Raw genomic sequence first — 19330 nt, 5'->3', positions numbered from 1 at the left:
TGACGGGCTCATGAGTCGATTCTTCCCTGAGGTTGAGGATGAATGCGAGAGGTGCGGAAGGGGGCTTGTGAATCAGGTTCATATGTTTTGCGTGCCCGAAGTTGAGGAGATTTCGGACATCGATTTTCGAGACCCTGTCAGAGATTGTGGGGGTGAGGATGACACTGTGCCCTTTGGTGGGGATTTTCAGTCTTTCGGAGCTGCTTGAGGGTTAGGGGGCTGATGGCGTGGCCTTCGCCTCTCTGATTGCCCAGCAGCCAATCTTATCGGGTTGGTGGTTGGCAGCGCTGCCAATGGTACCGACGTGGTTGGGGGACATGGACAAATTTCTACAATTGGAGAAGATTAAATTCGCTATCAGGAGGAGGGGCTTCTCCGTAAAATGGAGGCTCAACAGATGGAGGATCTGTTCGTCGCCAGCGGGTAGAGGGGTGTAGGGGCGGGGGAGGTTCTGATGTGGGGGTATGTGGGGGTAGTTTAGGGGAGAAAAAGGGGAAAATTACAAACTGTTTGAAACGTGGTGATATTTGTTTGTTGATTGTTTATATTATTGATTGTGTTTGGAATGAAATACATATTTTTAAAACATACTGCACTGGAGTGTTAACTTTGAATTTTTGTGCTTAAGCCCCGGGATGGAACTTGAACGCAGAACTTTGTGACTTAGAGGCAAGTGCACTATCAACTGAGCTCCAGCTTGTGTCAGCTATTATCTCTCACATATTATGATATACTACCCAAGCTGAGCTCATTGGGAGAGTTTTACTCTGAATGTGGCTCATGCTGTTTCGGCGTTGAATTATTAAACTGGATAATTGAGTACTCCATTCCCCATTACTAACATTCCTCATCTCGAGAATCACAAAGTAACCGAAAGGTACATTTTCAAAGAAAGAATTATTGAATTGAAAATAAATACAGATCAAAATACAAACAGTCAATTGATAGTTACAATTCCAAGGCTTTCAATAACCTTGATTTTTCAAGTCTGACACTAGTAACTGTCAATTAACTGATTGCGTTTTTCTTGGTATGTTTTGTGTATACTTAGTATAGACATATGGTGGAATCTTGCATAAAAGAGGAGATTTTGGGGAGAGGCTTTGCTTGCCTCTCGCATGCTTCTCTTTAGAATAATCTATAGTGAATGGGGAAGCCCTTCAAAAGCTCCCACCAGTTTGCAGATGATGCAAAGATATTTGCTTTGCAAGGGTCCTTGCTGACGATTCCCTTTTTTCCCCTTTCTTCACTTTTTTCTGTTATCATTTTGATCCACGGATGCTTAATGGACATATACCTTTAAGTCGAGCAGGGGAAATGAGGAATTCAAAAGTTACAAAAGAGAATACTCTGCTAGCTGTGGACAGTAAAACTCAAACTGTGTGGCACCCGAACGGTGGGGTGGGACCTGGCTTGATGGGTTGGCTGGTGGCCAATGAATTGGCCAAAAAGACTGTATTCGGCCCTGTAACAGGTGGGGTAGGGTACATCATTGCTCACCACTTTCAGCATTATCAACCATGGAAACAAATATCAACATCTTTATTAAAATAGTGGACAACAGTGTGGGAGCAATGCAACAGGAATTCATACATTAATATTTCAAAAAGTAAACCCGAGGTGATTCATTATTGGGTCTGACAGGATTCCATTCAATGTTCCAAGTAAAGTCCTTCGCTGGGATGTCATGAATTTTAAAGGCATGTTAACATTTATTTTTCATTAACCACAAATAATTCATTTTTCATAGGATTCAAACTGCACGGTAATTTGAAATAGTCTTCAAGACCAGAGTTCCCTACGACAGCGCCTAGCAGTTCAACCATCCACATTTATCATGAGCAATCCTCTATTTTGGACGAATGGCACTAACCATTCGCAGGGGAGCCAATGAGAAAGGCACTGCTTAGATGACAATTACCACCTGTTTAGTATCAGGAGTCTGGTGAAATACTGGCTGGGTGTTGGGATTCCATGTATTTACCCGCCATTACTAAGCCTGCCAGATTTCATTATCTTTTTAAGTACCGTCTTCCATTCCTCTTTCATATGTTGCTGACTCGCAACTGAAATAATACTGCGGATGCTGGAAATCTGAAATAACAGGAAGTGCTGGAAAAACTCAGCTGGTCTGGCAGCATCGGAGGAGAGAGAAACAGAGCTAACATCTCGAGTCTAATATGATTTTTTTTCGAGATGCAATCCCACAGAAACAAGGGAGAGCTGACAAGGTTTTCATTCATTCATCATTTTGCATTTCAATGCCCGCTGTGTCTAGCTTTGTGAGACGTGGATACTGTATGTTGAAGTCGAACCTTCCCTTTTAGTATTCAAACATTCTAGTCCTGATATTCCTTCTGCAAATTCCACCTCGGGCAGTGCGATGAATATCCTTTACGGACCTGCAGCAATCCAAATTCATTGGGCCATTGAGCCTGCTGACTGTTATCTGAAACAACACCCCACCATCAAACCCCACCCCCTTCCAAAGCAGATGTCCTGAAAAGCCTGTCCAGTGAATGCCAATGTCTGATTTACATTGGCACCTATTACCCAGGAGCTCATTGGGTAGAATCCCTGGACGATATTTAGAGGCCAGTATGAAATCATTTACTGCCAATTTAAATGATTCTGACTAGTTCAGCTTCCTTCTTATACCAGGACTTAGATTTAGCCCCTCTGGACTTATGCAGGACAATGGGCAGCAAGACACCACCACTGGCCATGATCCATCGCAATCTCATTCGCTCCAAACCCAGGTGGTTTCACATTCTTGGTGGCCCTCCTTAAATGTACTTCGAAGTGTCTACTTTGGTTGGCACCATCTTCTTCCTCTGTCTGATGTTACCCACTCTACTGCCAATCTGGGGGATCGTATATCCAGGAGGCAAGGATATGTCATAGAATCATAGAATCATAGAATGTACAGTGAAGAAGGAGACCATTCGGCCCATCGAGTCTGCACCAGCCCTTGGAAAGAGCACCCAACCTAGCCCACACCTCCACCCAGAGGAAACCCATGCAGACACGGGGCGAATGTGCAGACTCCGCACAGTCAGTGCCCCAAGCCGGGAATCGAACCTAGGACCCCGGCATTGTGAAGCAACAGTGCTAGCCACTGTGCTACCGTGTCCTGCTAGCATTAGTTGTCTCTCCGTCACAATGTCCCGCAGGTGCCTCTGACCTTTCCTCTGTAGCACTTCCTTGCTAGTGATGCTGTTACTCGAATGTGATGGCCCATATCTTCCGTAAGGCAGCGCGGGTGAAAGATGTGTGACTTACGTGAGACCTTTGCTGTTATCTTCCATGTCTCGCTGGCATTGACTGCAGTTAGCACTGTCATGATATGCAGACATACACATAATGAGATACAAACAGGCAGCTAATGAATACAGAGAACAGGACATAACCAATCAACAGGCAGAACACTTGGGGGTGATTTCCCACTATAAAAGGCACGAGGCACTCACACTCCACCTCTTTCCACTGGTGATGTTTACAGTGTGAGTCAGGAAGTACATATCATATAATTCCTACAGCACGTGGCTAAGAGCTAGTCAGACAGATTAATCACACCAGGTTAGCAGAGAGTCAAACTCACAGAGGATTGAGCTAACTGTGTCACAGGTTCAATAAATCATATTGAACTAACTTCAGGGTGGAGTATCTCTCTCAGGTAAAGCTGCATCAAATTGCGGCCCGTGTTATCTTACTGTGCTTAACACAACATGATACCAGGAGACTGCAATCTCTAGGTGGTTTACCTCAGTCTGTTCCGTGACAACCAGCAAATGTGTCCCGGCACCATGGAGAAGATCCAGGCTCCTCAACAGTTGCGGACCTCCGGCAACCTCAGTGCCAACTGGCAGTCTTTCAAGCAAAGGTTTCTGCTGTACATCAAAGCCTCAGACCTTGAGGGTGCGTCTGATACAAGGAAGGTCGCGCTCCTCCTCTCAACTGCGGGGGATCAAGCCATCCAACTATTCAACTCGCTGAACTTCACCGAAGGCCAGGACAAGACAAAGTTTCAGACCATCCTGGACAAGTTTGATAGTCATTGTGAAGTGGACACCAATGAAATCTTCGAGCGCTACATATTCAAACAGCGTCTACAAGGTAAAGATGAATCTTTCAACTCCTTCCTAACTGATCTCCGTCTACTAGTGCTGTCCTGCAACTTTGGTGATATTGCTGACTCCATGATCAGGGATCAGATCGTTTTTGGAGTTCACTCTGATCCTCTGAGAGAGCAGCTTTTAAAAATCAAGAATATGACCCTGCCAGTCGCGATTGACACATGTACAGTGCATGGGCACGCCAAAAACCGGTATTCCCAATATAAATCGGCTGAAAAGAGAAACTTGCCTCCCACGAGGCAGAGAGTGTGCAGGCCATCGCCCGGATGCAGCGCCTCAGCCTTGATGAAAGCGGCCATTTTGCGTTCTCTTCCCGGAGCCCCATGCATGCACGATGCGACTGGGCCGGTGAAGTGGCCGAACACCACTCTGCGCAGGTGCGAACGTCTGCCGACTCCACTGCGCATGTGCGACGACGCACGGAGTGTAATGATGTCATGACGTGCCCGAACTGCGGCACCGCCCACTTAAAGAAACACTGCCCTGCAAGAGGCAGGCGATGTTTGAATTGTGGAAAGCCTGGACACTATGCAGCCCTGTGCAGGTCTGCACCACCAGTCAAGGGCCAGCGTTCCCAGCTCCAACGCAGGCGCATTCAGAGTGTACAGCACGGTTTACAGGATCCTGATCCTGGCAGTACAACGGACCCAGAGGACGACTGCCTGGACTCCCCCTACCACGTGGGCATCATTAGCACACGTGAACATGCCTCACCAAAATCATCACGACGCCTGCCCATCCTCACTGGGGATTTTGCGGACGAATGGTGTGTGGTGCTGCAAGTAAATCAATGCTCAATCCAGTTCAAGCTGGACACAGATGCGTCTGCCAATCTCCTTTCACAGGCAGATTTCAACCGCATCAAGAAGCCACCCAAGCTCCTTCCAGCAGCCTGCCAGCTCCTGTACTATAACGGCAATGCCATCACAGCACTGGGATCCTGCCATCTGCTCATCTCCAACAAGAGCATTCACGTAAGGCAACGGTTTGAGATCGTCAAGCCAGACAGGGCCTCCCTGCTCGGCGCACAGGCATGCAAGCTGCTAAACCTTGTGCAGCGAGTCCACACAATGACCTCCCCCAACGGGGATCATCAAGCCTGCATTGACGACATCCTCGCTCAGTATCCGGATGTGTTCGATGGGATGGGCACTCTGCCATATCGGTACAAGATCCTGTCACGGCCTGATGCCATGCCTGTGGTCCACGCTCCACGCCGGGTCCCGGCTCCACTGAAGGAGCGCCCGAAGGCGCAGCCCACGGCTCTTCAGGACCAGGGCATCATCTCTAAAGTTACAGAACCGACTGACTGGGTCAGCTCGATGGTATGTGTGAAAAAGCCTTCGGGGGAGCTGCGCATCTGTATTGATCCCAAGGATCTCAACCAGAATGCAATGCGTGAACACTACCTCATCCCGAAGTGGGAGGAACTCACAAGTGAGATGGCACACGCCCGGTTTTTCACAAAGCTAGATGCGTCACAGGGATTCTGACAAATCCAGCTGGATGAGTCCAGCAGAAGGCTCTGCACCTTCAACACACCGTTTGGCAGGTACTGCTACAATCGTACGCCGTTTGGCATTGTCTCAGCCTCGGAGATCTTCCATAGAATCATGGAGCAGATGATGGAGGGCATTGAAGGGGCCCGTGTGTATGTGGACGACGTTATTATATGATTCACGACCCCTGAAGAGCACATCTCTCGTCTCCAGCTGGTATTCCGCCGTGTCCTTGCCAATGGCCTCAAGCTGAACAGGGCCTAGTGCTGCTTTGGCATGTCGACACTCAAGTTCTTAGGTGACCAGATATCTCAGCAGGCCGTGCGCCCGGACACAGACAAGGTCAAGGCCATCGAAGCCATGAAGGTTTCTGAAGACAAGAAGGCGGTGCTGCGCTTCCTAGGCATGGTAAACTTTTTGGGCAAGTTTATCCCAAACCTGGCCTCACACACCACGGCACTCAGACACCTGGTGAAAATGTCTACTGCCTTTGAGTGTCAGGCAGTGTGGTGTTGGGTGTTCTAACACACAGAAGAGCCAACACAGTTGCATATGGTACAACGCTTGTTTATTTAAACTCACTATTTACAACTTGGTCTTTGCACTCTGCACGTGGGGGGCTCCCTGCTTGTGGTGTTTCAACAGCTCTTTCATGCTTCCTTCTCCCCAGACCTACCGACCTCCAGGTGTCGTGCTCGTGCTTTTTATGTGGTTGGTGTTCTTGTCTGTGATTGGTTGTGGTGTTGTGTACTCTGATTTGCCTGTTAGTGTGTCCATCATGATGTGTGTGTTTGAATATCATGACATCCCCCCTTTTTACAAAGATATGTGCCTACGTGGTAATAAATATGATCGTGACGTGAGTGCATCTAAGAGTGTGTGTGTGTCGTGTGCAGCATGTGTCTATGACGGAACTATGTACATGGGGCGATGTCGAGTGCGTCACATGAATCCAGTTGTACCATAACATAACAGAAATGCGAACGAGAGAAGAAGAAAAAAAATTTTGAACAGTTGTCCAGTCAGACGACAGCTGGAACGATAAACAACAACAGGTTATCATGTAAAATTGTCCAACTTATTAAACATATGAACTGTATTATAAGTCCATTCTAATGGGTTTGCGACGAATTCGGGTTGACCGCCTTAAGGGTGGATCAAGAACCACCGGCTGCTGTGCAGGCATGGCCATGGGTGGCGATGGAAAGGGCGTGATGTGCGGCAGCTCCACAAAGTCATCCTCGGAAGCCTGTTGAGGATCTGGCGTGTTGTGTGGCTGTGAACGTGGAAGTCGGCGAAGGGCGCGCCGATTGCGGCGACGCACGGAACCATCCGGCATGCGAACCAGGAACGAGCGGGGAGCCACTTGTCGGAGGACTTCGGCCGGTGCTGACCAGCCACCATACGGTTGATGGACGCGTACTTTGTCTCCGGAGGACAGGGGGGGCAGGTCCGTCGCTCGTGTGTCGTACCGACCTTTCTGGCGATCACGCTGCAGTTGCATGTCCCGAAGAACCGCCTCATGGTCTGTTGTCGGTGCCAGGACGGAAGGTACCGTCGTCCTGAGGGAGCGACCCATTAGTAGCTGCGCTGGCGAGAGGCCCGTGGATAACGGGGCCGATCGATAGGCCAGCAAGGCAAGGTTAAAGTCCGATCCGGCATCAGCCGCCTTGCACAGGAGCCGCTTTGCGATGTGGACACCCTTTTCAGCCTTCCCGTTCGATTGTGGATGCAGAGGGCTGGATGTCACATGAGTGAAACCATATGCTGCGGCAAAGGACGACCATTCACGGCTGGCAAAACAAGGTCCATTGTCTGACATGACAGTCCTTGGAATGCCATGGCGAGCAAACGTTTCCTTGCAGGCCCCAATGACTGCGGACGACGTCAGATCATGGAGAGGCATGACTTCCGGGTAGTTTGAGAAGTAGTCTATAATAACAATGTAATCTCTGCCGAGCGCGTGAAATAGGTCAACACCCACCTTCGCCCAGGGGGACGTCACCATCTCGTGTGGTAGAAGTGTTTCCGGAGGTTGCGCCGGCTGAAACCTCTGACAGGTTGTGCAGTTGAGCACCATGTTGGCTATGTCTTCATTAATACCCGGCCAATATACCGCCGCCCGGGCCCTTCGTCTGCATTTTTCGACACCCAAGTGGCCTTCGTGTAGTTGACGAAGAATCATCTGGCGCACACTGTGTGGAATGACGATCCTATGCGATTTCATAAGGACCCCGTCTATATTGGTGAGATCATCTCGCACATTATAAAACTGGGGGCACTGCCCTTTTAGCCACCCTTCCGTCATGTGGCGCATCACTCGCTGCAGCAGAGGGTCAGTCGCCGTCTCTGCGCGTATGTGGGCCAGACAAGGATCATCAGCTGGCATATTTGCTGCTGTCAGAGTCACGTGTGCCTCAATTTGACGCACGAACCCCTCCGCATCTGGTGGTGTGCTCACTGCTCGGGAAAGAGTGTCCGCCACTATGAGTTCCTTCCCCGGAGTGTAGATCAGTTCAAAATCGTACCTCCTGAGTTTGAGTAAGATGCGCTGGAGGCGAGGAGTCATGTCGTTCAGGTCTTTGTTAATGATGTTGACCAGGGGGCGGTGGTCAGTTTCGACCGTGAATCGTGGCAGGCCATACACATAGTCGTGGAACTTGTCCAGTCCAGTTAACAAGCCCAGGCATTCTTTTTCGATTTGCGCGTAGCGCTGTTCGGTAGGGGTCATGGCTCGTGAGGCATACGCAACCGGGGCCCATGATGACGTGCTGTCTTTTTGCAGGAGTACCGCTCCAATACCAGATTGGCTGGCGTCTGTTGAGATCTTTGTAGGGCGAGTCGCGTCAAAGAAGGCCAGCACTGGTGCCGTGACCAGTTTGTGCTTGAGCTCCTCCCATTCCTGCTGATGCGACTGGTGCCAGTTGAATTCCGTCGATTTTTTTACGAGATGGCGCATGTTTGTTGTATGAGAAGCCAGGTTGGGAATGAACTTCCCAAGGAAGTTGACCATGCCCAGGAATCTTAAGACAGCCTTCTTGTCAGCCGGTCGTGGCATGGCTGTGATGGCGCTAACCTTGTCTGCATCGGGACGGACCCCGGACCTTGAGATGTGGTCCCCGAGGAATTTCAGCTCCGTCTGGCCGAAAGCACACTTCGCACGGTTGAGACGCAGGCCATTTTGCCGTATGCGGGTGAAGACACGTCGAAGACGATGCATGTGTTCCTGCGGAGTGGTGGACCAAATGATGATATCGTCCACATATACACGTACCCCTTCGATGCCTTCCATCATCTGCTCCATAATGCGGTGGAATACTTCAGATGCCGAAATGATGCCGAATGGCATCCGGTTGTAGCAGAATCTGCCAAAAGGGGTGTTGAATGTGCATAGTCTTCGGCTGGCCGGGTCCAGTTGGATCTGCCAGAATCCTTTGGACGCATCCAATTTAGTGAATATGTTGGCTCGCGCCATCTCGCTGGTGAGGTCTTCTCGTTTCGGGATGGGATAGTGTTCCCGCATGATGTTGTTGTTCAGATCTTTTGGATCTATACATATACGGAGCTCGCCAGAGGGCTTCTTTACACAGACCATGGAGCTGACCCATGGCGTGGGCTCCGTGACCTTGGATAGGACCCCTTGGTCCTGAAGAATCTGCAGTTGTGCCTTGAGGCGGTCTTTGAGAGGCGCAGGAACCCTGCGAGGTGCGTGAACGACAGGGATGGCGTCCGGTCTGAGTCGAATCTTGTACGTGTGTGGCAATGTCCCCATGCCTTCAAAAACCTCCTGGTTGTGAGCGAGGAGGGAATGGAGATTCGCGTGGAACTCAGCATCCGGGAAGTCGGATATCTCATCTGGAGAGAGAGACATGATGCGCTGTACCAGGTGAAGGACCTTACACGCTTGTGCGCCCAGTAACGAGTCCTTTGATGAGCCCACAACTTCGAAGGGGAGTGTGGCCGTGTACCTCTTGTGAGTCACCTGTAGCTGGCAAGATCCTACGGACGGGATAACGTTCCCGTTATAGTCAACCATCTTAAGCCGGGATGGTGTGATGAGTGGTTTGACCTTCATGGCCTGGACTGCAGAGTAAGCAATCAGGTTGGCGGATGCGCCGGTGTCCAGACGGAAGGCGACGCGCGATCGGTTGACCGTCAGGGTGGCACACCACTCATCGTCTGGATTGATGGCATTGACCTTGTTGACATCAATGACGGCAACTCTGAAGTCATCCTGGTCATCTGCATCACTTAACTGGAAGTCTTGATGCGTGGGCTGGACGGTCCTGACTCGTGTGCGAGGTTGTCGAGGATGCGCCGGATCCATGGGTTGAGCCGCACGACAGCGGGCTGCGTAGTGGCCTATCATGGCACATCTGTTGCACTGTTGGTATTTTGCAGGACATTGCCCTTTTAAGTGTAGACCTCCACACTTGCTGCACGTCATGACGTCACGGCGTTCGTTGCGCCACTGCGCATGCGCAGTGCGATCTTGCGGTGGGCGCGCCTGCGCAGTGCGTCCCTCGTTGTGGCCGTTATTCTTGGCGCGCACCTGCGCGGGAGACCGCGAAAAGCGCGGGAAGCGGCCGCTGTCGTCCGGGCCGTGGGGCGGGAAGAAATCGACGGCCTGGATGCGTTCAACGTCGTGGGCGGCCTGGCTTGCCGATTCGACGGCTGGGGACCCCCTCCGTGCCAACTCGGACGCCTGAAATCGGGCAAAACGGCAGGTCGCATTTTCATGGAGGACACAGGCTTCCACAGCAGACGCTAAGGTGAGGCTCTTTATTTTAAGAAGCTGCTGGCGTAGGCCACTGGAGGCAACGCCAAAAACAATCTGGTCCCTGATCATGGACTCTGTGGTGGTGCCGTAACCGCAGGACTGCGCTAGAATCCGGAGGTGCGTCAAAAAGGGTTGAAAAAGCTCCTCCTTACCTTGCAGGCGTTGCTGAAAGATGTATCTTTCGAAAGTTTCGTTTACTTCAGTTTGAAAGTGCTGGTCCATTTTGAGGATGACCGTGTCATATTTGGCCTGGTTTTCGCCTTCCTCGAACACCAGTGAATTAAAGACATCATTTGGGTGGGGGCCTGCGTAGAAGAGGAGCATTGCAATCTTCGAATCATCCGAGACATTCTGTTTTTCGGTGGCACGGATGTACAGGTCAAATCGCTGCCTGTAGAGCTTCCAGTTGGTGCCTAGGTTCCCCGTGACTTGCATCGGCTGCGGTTTGCCGGTGTGGTCCATGTCCAGAATGGCAGGTTGGTAGGCAGGTATCGATCCACTCCTGTACCATGTGGTGTTGGGTGTTCTAACACACAGAAGAGCCAACACAGTTGCATATGGTACAACGCTTGTTTATTTAAACTCACTATTTACAACTTGGTCTTTGCACTCTGCACGTGGGGGGCTCCCTGCTTGTGGTGTTTCAACAGCTCTTTCATGCTTCCTTCTCCCCAGACCTACCGACCTCCAGGTGTCGTGCTCGTGCTTTTTATGTGGTTGGTGTTCTTGTCTGTGATTGGTTGTGGTGTTGTGTACTCTGATTTGCCTGTTAGTGTGTCCATCATGATGTGTGTGTTTGAATATCATGACAAGGCAGCTCATCAAGCAGAGTGGTTGGAGCTGAAAGCCAAGCTCACCACTGCAACTGTATTGGCATTTTTTTACCCTGACAGGGAAACAAAAATCTCGACAGATGTGAGCCAGGATGGCATCGGCGCGGTGTTGCTCCAGCGCGATGACACCTCCTCCTGGGCACCGGTTGCCTACACATCACGGGCAATGACACCCACCGAGCAGCGGTACGCCCAAATTGGAATGGAATGCTTGGGCCTTCTCACTGGATTTCTCAAGTTCCACGATTATGTCTACGGCCTGCCGACGTTCACCGTCGAGACGGACCACAGGCCTCTGGTCCACATTATCCACAAGGACCTGAACGACATGACGCCCCGGCTGCAGCGCATCCTCCTCAGACTCCGGAGGTATGACTTTGTAGTCGTGTCCACGCCTGGCAAGGAGCTCATTTTGCCGATGCTTTGTCCCGCTCCGTAACCTTGCCTGCTGACCCGCCGGCATTTGTCCAACAGATCGAATCACAGGTGCAGCTGTGGGCCAGCAACCTCCCGGCGTCGGATGAAAAGGTGATCGGCATTCGCGAGGAGACAGCCAAAGACCCTCTTCTGCAGCGTGTCATGCGCCACCTCGCCAATGGCTGGCAGAAAGGCAGTGCCCTCAATTCTTCAATGTGAAGGACGACCTGACGATAGTTGATGGCACCCTCCTCAAGCTGGACTGCATTGTCATTCCTTTGCTCCGGCAAATCCACGAGGGACATCTGGGTGTCGAGAAGTGCAGGCGCAGAGCCAGGCAGGCTGAATACTGGCCTGGGATTACTCAGGATATCTCAAATATGGTCCTCAACTGTCCGACCTCTCAACGCTTCCAGCCAGCACAGGGCAAGGAGACACTTCAGCAGCACAAAATCGTGACCTCCCCATGGTTCAAGGTGGGCATCGACCTCTTTCACGCCAATGGTCGTGATTATGTGTTAATCATTGATTTTTTTCTAACTACCCAGAAGTTGTGAAGCTCTCGGCCCTCACATCCAAGACCATCATCAAAGCCTGTAAGGAGACGTTCTCCAGGCATGGCATTCTACTCACTGTCATGAGTGACAACGATCCTTGCTTCAGCAGCCAAGAGTGGTCAAGATTTGCGCAGGTATATCAGTTTCATCACGTCACTTCCAGCCCACATTACCCGCAATCCAATGGGAAGGTTGAGAAAGGGGTGCACATAGTGAAGCAGCTCATCTGCAAGGCCGCGGATTCTGCTTCTGACGTCAACCTTGCGCTGCTTGCATACAGGGCAACCCCTCTGTCTACCGGCATGTCACCGGCTCAACTCCTGATGAACAGGGACCTGTGGACGACTCTTCCAGCCATAAACTTGCCTGACCTGGATCACCTCCCGGTTCTGCAGAAGGTGCAGAAACTCAGGGACCGTATGTTGTGCGTATGGCTGATGGCTCTGTTGTGCGGTGCAAAAGATGGGCACAGCGCACAGTTGCCCGCCTGCAACCACACTCTTCAAGGCAGAACACTTGGGGGTGGTTTCCCATAAAAACGGCATGAGGCACGAACACTCCACCTCTTTTCACTGCTGACATCTACAGTGTGAGTCATGGTGTACATATCATATAACTCCTACAGCACGTGGCTAAGAGCTAGTCTGGTTCAGTCAGACAGATTAATCACACTAGGTTAGCAGACAGTCAAACTCACAGAGGATTGAGCTAACTGTGTGACAGGTTCAATAAATCATATTGAACTAACTTCAAAGTGTGGAGTATCTCTCAGGTAAAGCTGCATCCAGTTTCAGCACGTGTTATCTTACTGTGCTTAACACGACAGGCACCACTATGGACAAGTAGGGTTGCAGCTCCATGGCTGTGTTGATGGCGCTAGATGCCCACAGGGCTGACTGCGGAAATACACAAATGGGGCAGAGACCCAATATTTTGGCTTTTTGCCCTTGTTTCTCTCCCTAGAGCTTCAGAAAATGTTGAATCTGGGCTATTTAGTAGAGGTAGATCAGTCCTCTCTGAATCAAACTGCTATCATGTGGATGCAGGGCATTCTGCTCTCTCAAAATGGCATGTAAAGTAATACAAATAAAAACAGTGTACTAAAACCCTAAGAGTAAAATCCTGGGTGAGCAGGAAAACATATGAATGATGCTCCGTTCATGCTTTTCGCTCTTACATTGTGTTGTTAATTTTGCATACTGCTTTGTTTTTTTTGTCCCAATCCCATGCTATAAAACAACAGTGGTGCCAAGGTTTTCAGGTAAACTAGCTTCAGCAATGTTCCGAATTACTTAGGAATCATGAGGCAAGTCTACAGAAAATTCCAATGTAATTGACAACTGATCCATAAAACATTAGGTGAAAGGAAGTGGTATCGGTCCCTGCAGAGATTCTATCGCCAATCAATCCTGCTGGAAAAAAACAGTCTCTTGTAACAAACCTTCTCAGATGTAAAACATGCCTTTGTACTGGATATTGAAATCCAGGGACATGATTTGGCATTTCACTCAAGTTTATTTGATAAAGCTTTCCCCATCAGTAAGTTTTATAATAATGGAATGTTCAGATAACAGCCGAAAGCTGTACAACAATTAAACATAAAAATTCCCCAAGTTTTATACTTGCCAAGAGCACATTAACATGGAGGGAAAAAATGATTAATCTTGTATTAGATAGATTTAATAATCATGTTCCGAGAATCTCTACCTCTGTTAAATAATTAACTTTGAAATTAACTATTATGTTCCAGGAAAAATGAAACATTTATGTCTGAAAAAAATTACATCCAAGCCCGAATACATTTATCAAAATGCCAAAACATGAGAGACAGCCTTGGTATAAAAGTTTAATGTTTCAAGAATAAATGTTCCAAATCCTTTCTGTACTCAACAGACCTTCAGAAACTTGCCCTGGGTTATTAGCCTGAATGAATTGTAAATCTGATTCATTCAACTGCTTGCAAATAATTTAGAAAGTTATTAAGAGTCAATGGGTTGATCTTTAATGAGCTATGGACTGAGGCACTCATATCCCCAGGTATACTTTGTTTCTGCGCATTTCATTTTCACTAGCAATTAAAGAAAATTATATCTAACCTTAATCAATATTCTGCTTTCAAATGCTATAAATCTAGGAAACATTCTTGGCCTTACACAGGCTACAGATTAAAGAGTACAAGGAGGAGGTATTGTCTCTACACTTGGAAAATGCTCAAAGTTTTATTTCTACGACATGTTTGACAGGCAGCTAGGACAATGGTCTTCTGCATTGGTTCTGTACTTGTCCTCCATAATACTCTACAAATTAAGGATGCAAATATAATTGCATTTCCCCAAATCCTGAACCATGGTTTCATTTATCCTTTAAATTGTGCATATTCTTCAGTCAAACCTCAGCCTGTGAATTAACTGGGAGATTACTTTGCTTCATTTTTGAACCTCATGGTTGATTAATAAGTTTGTTTGCTTCCAAGTTTGATCAAATTAAGTGGCTATGTCCATCAATTCTGCACTGATGGTGACACAGCAATGCAAACTGTAATTTTAGCATCAGCCATCTGTCAAACATTTAAAAAGGCACGGTAAACTTACATAAATCATTGTTTTTAATGCTTGGACTGCCAGAGGTCCAGGGAAATTCTGGGTGTCTCAGATATTTTTTTAAAGCTCTCAGTTCTCATAATGCGTTTAGCACTTGGGACGATCATGTACCAGAACTGTGCAGATTGTCTGGCTCACGCCTTTCACGTAAGGAGCTCAATCAATGACGCACTTTAAAAGTTCAAATAGTGGCTTATTACTGCAGGATGAGTTAGCTCATCTGTTCAGTCAGCAAGCTATTTACATCCGCTCAGCACAAGAAAGGTTTCTTTTTTTTAATCCTGTCACTTCCCTAGACATAAGTAGGCCCGCTAACAACTTGACTCTCTTTTCCTGGCAGTACTGACATCATGGCAGATACAAGGAGTCAGAATCAGTAATCAAGGTCAGGATTCTCTGTTCCAGATTCATTTATTACATTTTTTCAGGGGCAACGTAGCGTGGCCAATTCACCTATCGTGCACAACTTTGGGTTATGGGGTGAGACCCATGCAGACACGGGGAGAATGTACAAACTCCACACAGATGGTGACCCGGGGCCGGGATCGAACCCGGGTCCTCAGTGCCATGAGGTAGCAGTGCTAACCACTGCGCCACCATGCTGCCTCTGTTACAGATTCTATGTGTTCTCGCCAGCAGAGAATTGGAACTGTGTCCCGATGGAGCTAGGGGGATGGCCAGGGTGGGATTCTCATACCTTGACTGTGTAAAAGTAGGCATCACGGCAAAGACGCCGATTTCCCTGCACTTACTGGTCTTGAACCGCCATTTTGAACAGGCGCCCTGATCCCAGCATCCATAACAGGCCCCATTCCCCACACAATGCAAATGTTGACCCCTCCCCCCCCCCCCCCCCCCCCGCCAAAAAGGGGAGCACCCAATCCCTCATCGAGGAGGGTAATCCTCCTCCACCCCACTATGGTAATAATGAGTCAGTCCCCCACATCACGCACGCATGAGGATGAGTTGACCTCCCCCCAGCCCCCCAGCTCAGTCCCCCGACCTCTCGCTGATGAGATCGCGTTTCCCAATTTTCCCCACCCCTTACCAGTCACATACGACATTTTAATCCATTAACATATGTTTAAAAGGCTTTCCCTCCCCACGATGCCCCTCACAGAACATTGAAGCCTTGCTGACATGATGTCAGGTCGGCGAGGTTCACATGAGTTTGTGAAGATGGACAGCAGTCAAGGAGATCCCGCCAAGGGTGCCAAGGTAAGGATAGCTCCTAGCGGGAGAGGTATCTGTGCTGGCACCGGTTGGCACTGGCAGGCTGGCACATGGTGGCACTGCCAGGCTGGCACTGGCTGTGACAAGCTAGCAGTGTCAACCTGTGCCAGGGGGCAGTGCCAGGCTTGGACCTCTGGCCAGCCCCTTGGGAGAGCTTCCCCTTATGTGTGGGGGAGGGCTGATGCCTGTGAGGGTGGGGAGTACCCCTGAGACTGGGGTGGTGGGGAAAGAGTGTCCCAAGGCTGCAGTGGCGGGGTGGGCCACCCCGAAGCCTGCTGGTGGTTGGGGGGGGGGGGGGGGGGGGTGGAAGAGGGGATTTTCACGATGCCTGCAAGGGGGGAGATGGGAGAGGGGCAAACCCTAGTGCCTGTGAGGAGATGGAGGAGCAGGAAGAGCCCCAATACCTGTGAATGCGGAGGGGAAGTCCTGATGTTGATGTGAGGGATGGGTGAGAGAGCCCTGTTGTTGGCATGGGGGGGGGGGGTGGAACCCTGTTGTTGGTGTTGTGGAGGGAGGGGGGAACCCCAATATTGGCATTGTGGGGGGGGGGGGGGGGGGAGAACTTTGTTGCTTGTGCTGTGGTGATGGGGGAAGCCCGTGATGCTTGTGAGGGGGTTCCGCTGTCTCTATGGGGGAGGCGGTGGCTGGGGGGGGCGTTTACTTTCAGTGCTGACTAGGGCCCTCTTTATAGGCTGACGGCGTGAACCCTTCCCTTTCAATTGTTTTTCAAAGTACCTGAAAATCTGGACCAGAAACCTCGCTGTGCAGCTGGAGAGCAACAGTTTGGTTTACACTCAGAGACTGACACTGAAAAAATGTGGGATAATTCCACCCAGTGTTACTGACACCCCATTACTGTAATTGTCATGTTATAAAACAGACAGACAGGCACTGGACAGGCTCCAGAGAAGTTTTACAAGGATAATACCATAAACATGTGAGTATACATTTCAGGAAAGGATCGGCAGACTGGAACGAGAAAGCTGAGACATGGCCTAGAGGCCTTTAAAATTGTGAAATGTTTTAACAGAGTGGGTACCGAGCGAATGTTTCATTGCATGGCGAAGAACATACCAGGAGGCCATCAATGTAAGATAGTTACCAAAAAAATTCAACAGAAACTTCTTTACCCGAAGAACGGGAAGAATGTGGAACTCGCTACCATAGACAGTGGTTGAATTGAATAGTGGGAGTTACACAAGCATTTGAAGGAGAATGGAATAGATGGATATGATAGCTGATTTAGATGAGAAAAGATGGGAGGAGGCTGGAGTGGAGCATAAGTACAGGCCTGGGCTGGTTGGGCCGAATGGCCTGTTCCTTTGCCGTATGTCCTATATAATCCTATGTAGCACTGTCATCTACCGAGCTTGTCCACAGATCCCCAAAAGTGGCAGGACAGGTTAATAGGGTTGTTAAGAATGCATACGGGACATTTGCCATTACCAGTCATGGCATAGACTATAAGAGCAAGGAGGCTATGTTGGAGCTGTACAGGACTTTGGTTAGGCCATAGCTGGAGTATTGTGAGCAGTTCTGGGCACTGCACTATTTGTCGGTGCAGGCTTGACAGGCCGAAGGGCCTCTTCTGTACTGTATGATTCTACCATTGTAGTGTGATAGCAGCAGAACACAGTGCCATACCATGGCAACAAGTCAGCAGTAGTTTTAAACACATCAGGCTGATTTTCCACACAGTCTTTGGGACCCCGACATTGGGCGCAAATGGGAGTCCCGAGCCGGCCTGTCTGGCTGTGTGACTTGATCAGCAATCTGCCAGGTGGTCTCCTAATTGACCGCCTCACCATCCCATTAAGGATAGTAAATGGGCTCCTACCTGTCTGGCCCAATCAGAGGGCCAGCGTCTCTAAAGCCTCAGCAGCCCTACCAGGCAAGGTGGGCAAAGCTGAGACAAGTTGGAGACTCAGCATGGAGATGCCCAAAGGCATATATTCATAATATTCATAATACAAAATTCTGAGGGGTGAAGCTGGTGGTCACTTCAAAATGGCGAGAAATCCCTCCAGGTGGATCATCTGGGTGGTGAATATGGCCTTTCCTACCCATGGAGCTTCTAGTTCCGATTGTCACCAAGCCGGACGCAGAAAGGACAGCTGGCTGCCTTCGCATTTGACAGAGAGACAGTTTACCACTGGCAAGGTACTGGTAAGGTGCCAAATTGCTCCTAATTGGGGTATTGAGAAAAGACAGCTTATCCACCTCCCCACCCACTCCTGGGAAATGTCCCCAGTTGTGAAAATGCGTTATGGCCTCACCTTGACTTCCTCCTATTTTGTCAGCCTCCAAGGCCACCTGGCGAGGCAGGGAGTTCAGCCCATTAACCATTACCTGAGAATGATTTGCTGAGACTAATTTATATCTTTGTTCGCTGTGATGAACGGTTATTCTATTACTGTACCCTTATCATCATGTAAGGTGATGTCCCCTTTGAGACCGGGCTTGGAACCCTGGGGGACTCCGCCTCCGGCTCCGCCCACCTGGCACCCAGTAAGCACCCTTCTCGGCACCAGGCTAGTTCTTAGCTTATGAAAGCCTTCTTTACCGTTTTACTCTCTAGCATCGTTATTGAGGGTACAACATTCGCATATATTCTTCCATGGTGTTATTCACAATTAATGAGAATATAACAAAATGCTGCATGATATGGGATGCAAAATGTAATTGGTGAATATTTGTAAATGCCATCTCGCTACAATGGAGAGTTCCGGTGAGCAGAGCTCCCACTGTACAAAACGGGGGAATGTGCGGGTTTGGCCGCGCGTTCCCTGTTCTGAATCGTGTTGAATAGCCATGTTCCTCAGCACTGCGAGTGCCAGGAAACAGGCGGCTAAACGATCGGGGACTTTGTTCCCTTTTGGGAGAATCGCTGTCTAATATTCTGTGAAAACTTATTCTAAAAGATGAATGAATAAATAAATTAATTAATTAGGTGTGTCTGATGAATTAAAAGTGGCCATAGCAGAATCTTTCTAAAAATATATTTTTCCCATCCTTAAAGCTACAAAGCTAATGCACAGACTGGAGAGGGTAAATCCCCAATCCATCTCATCGCTTTCTCCAAAAAACTGTTCAAATTCAAATTGAAATCAATTCATGGTCTCCATCCAAGCCAAGAAAAGGCATCACAACTCATCTTGGGCTTGATCTGATGCCCGATCTTAGCCAAAAGGCCGAGAAGCAATACCATAGCAGAATCAATGCAATGTAGCAAATTAAATATGAGGCGGGACTAGGGTAGCGGGAGTCTGTGAGAG

The 19330-nt window shown here is 49.2% G+C and overlaps 1 protein-coding gene across 2 annotated transcripts in view; it reads right to left on the bottom strand.

Moving 5' to 3' along the window:
- LOC140387945 (reelin-like) overlaps positions 1–19330 on the bottom strand; it is a 520778-nt gene that overhangs the window by 334521 nt on the left and 166927 nt on the right. The gene's annotated exons all lie outside the window — the stretch shown is intronic.

The sequence above is a fragment of the Scyliorhinus torazame genome, chromosome 13 (assembly GCF_047496885.1).
Source record: "Scyliorhinus torazame isolate Kashiwa2021f chromosome 13, sScyTor2.1, whole genome shotgun sequence".
Classification (NCBI taxonomy): Eukaryota; Metazoa; Chordata; class Chondrichthyes; order Carcharhiniformes; family Scyliorhinidae; genus Scyliorhinus; species Scyliorhinus torazame.
The sequence above is the reverse complement of the archived record's forward strand: the minus strand, read 5'-3'. Positions and strand labels throughout refer to the sequence as shown.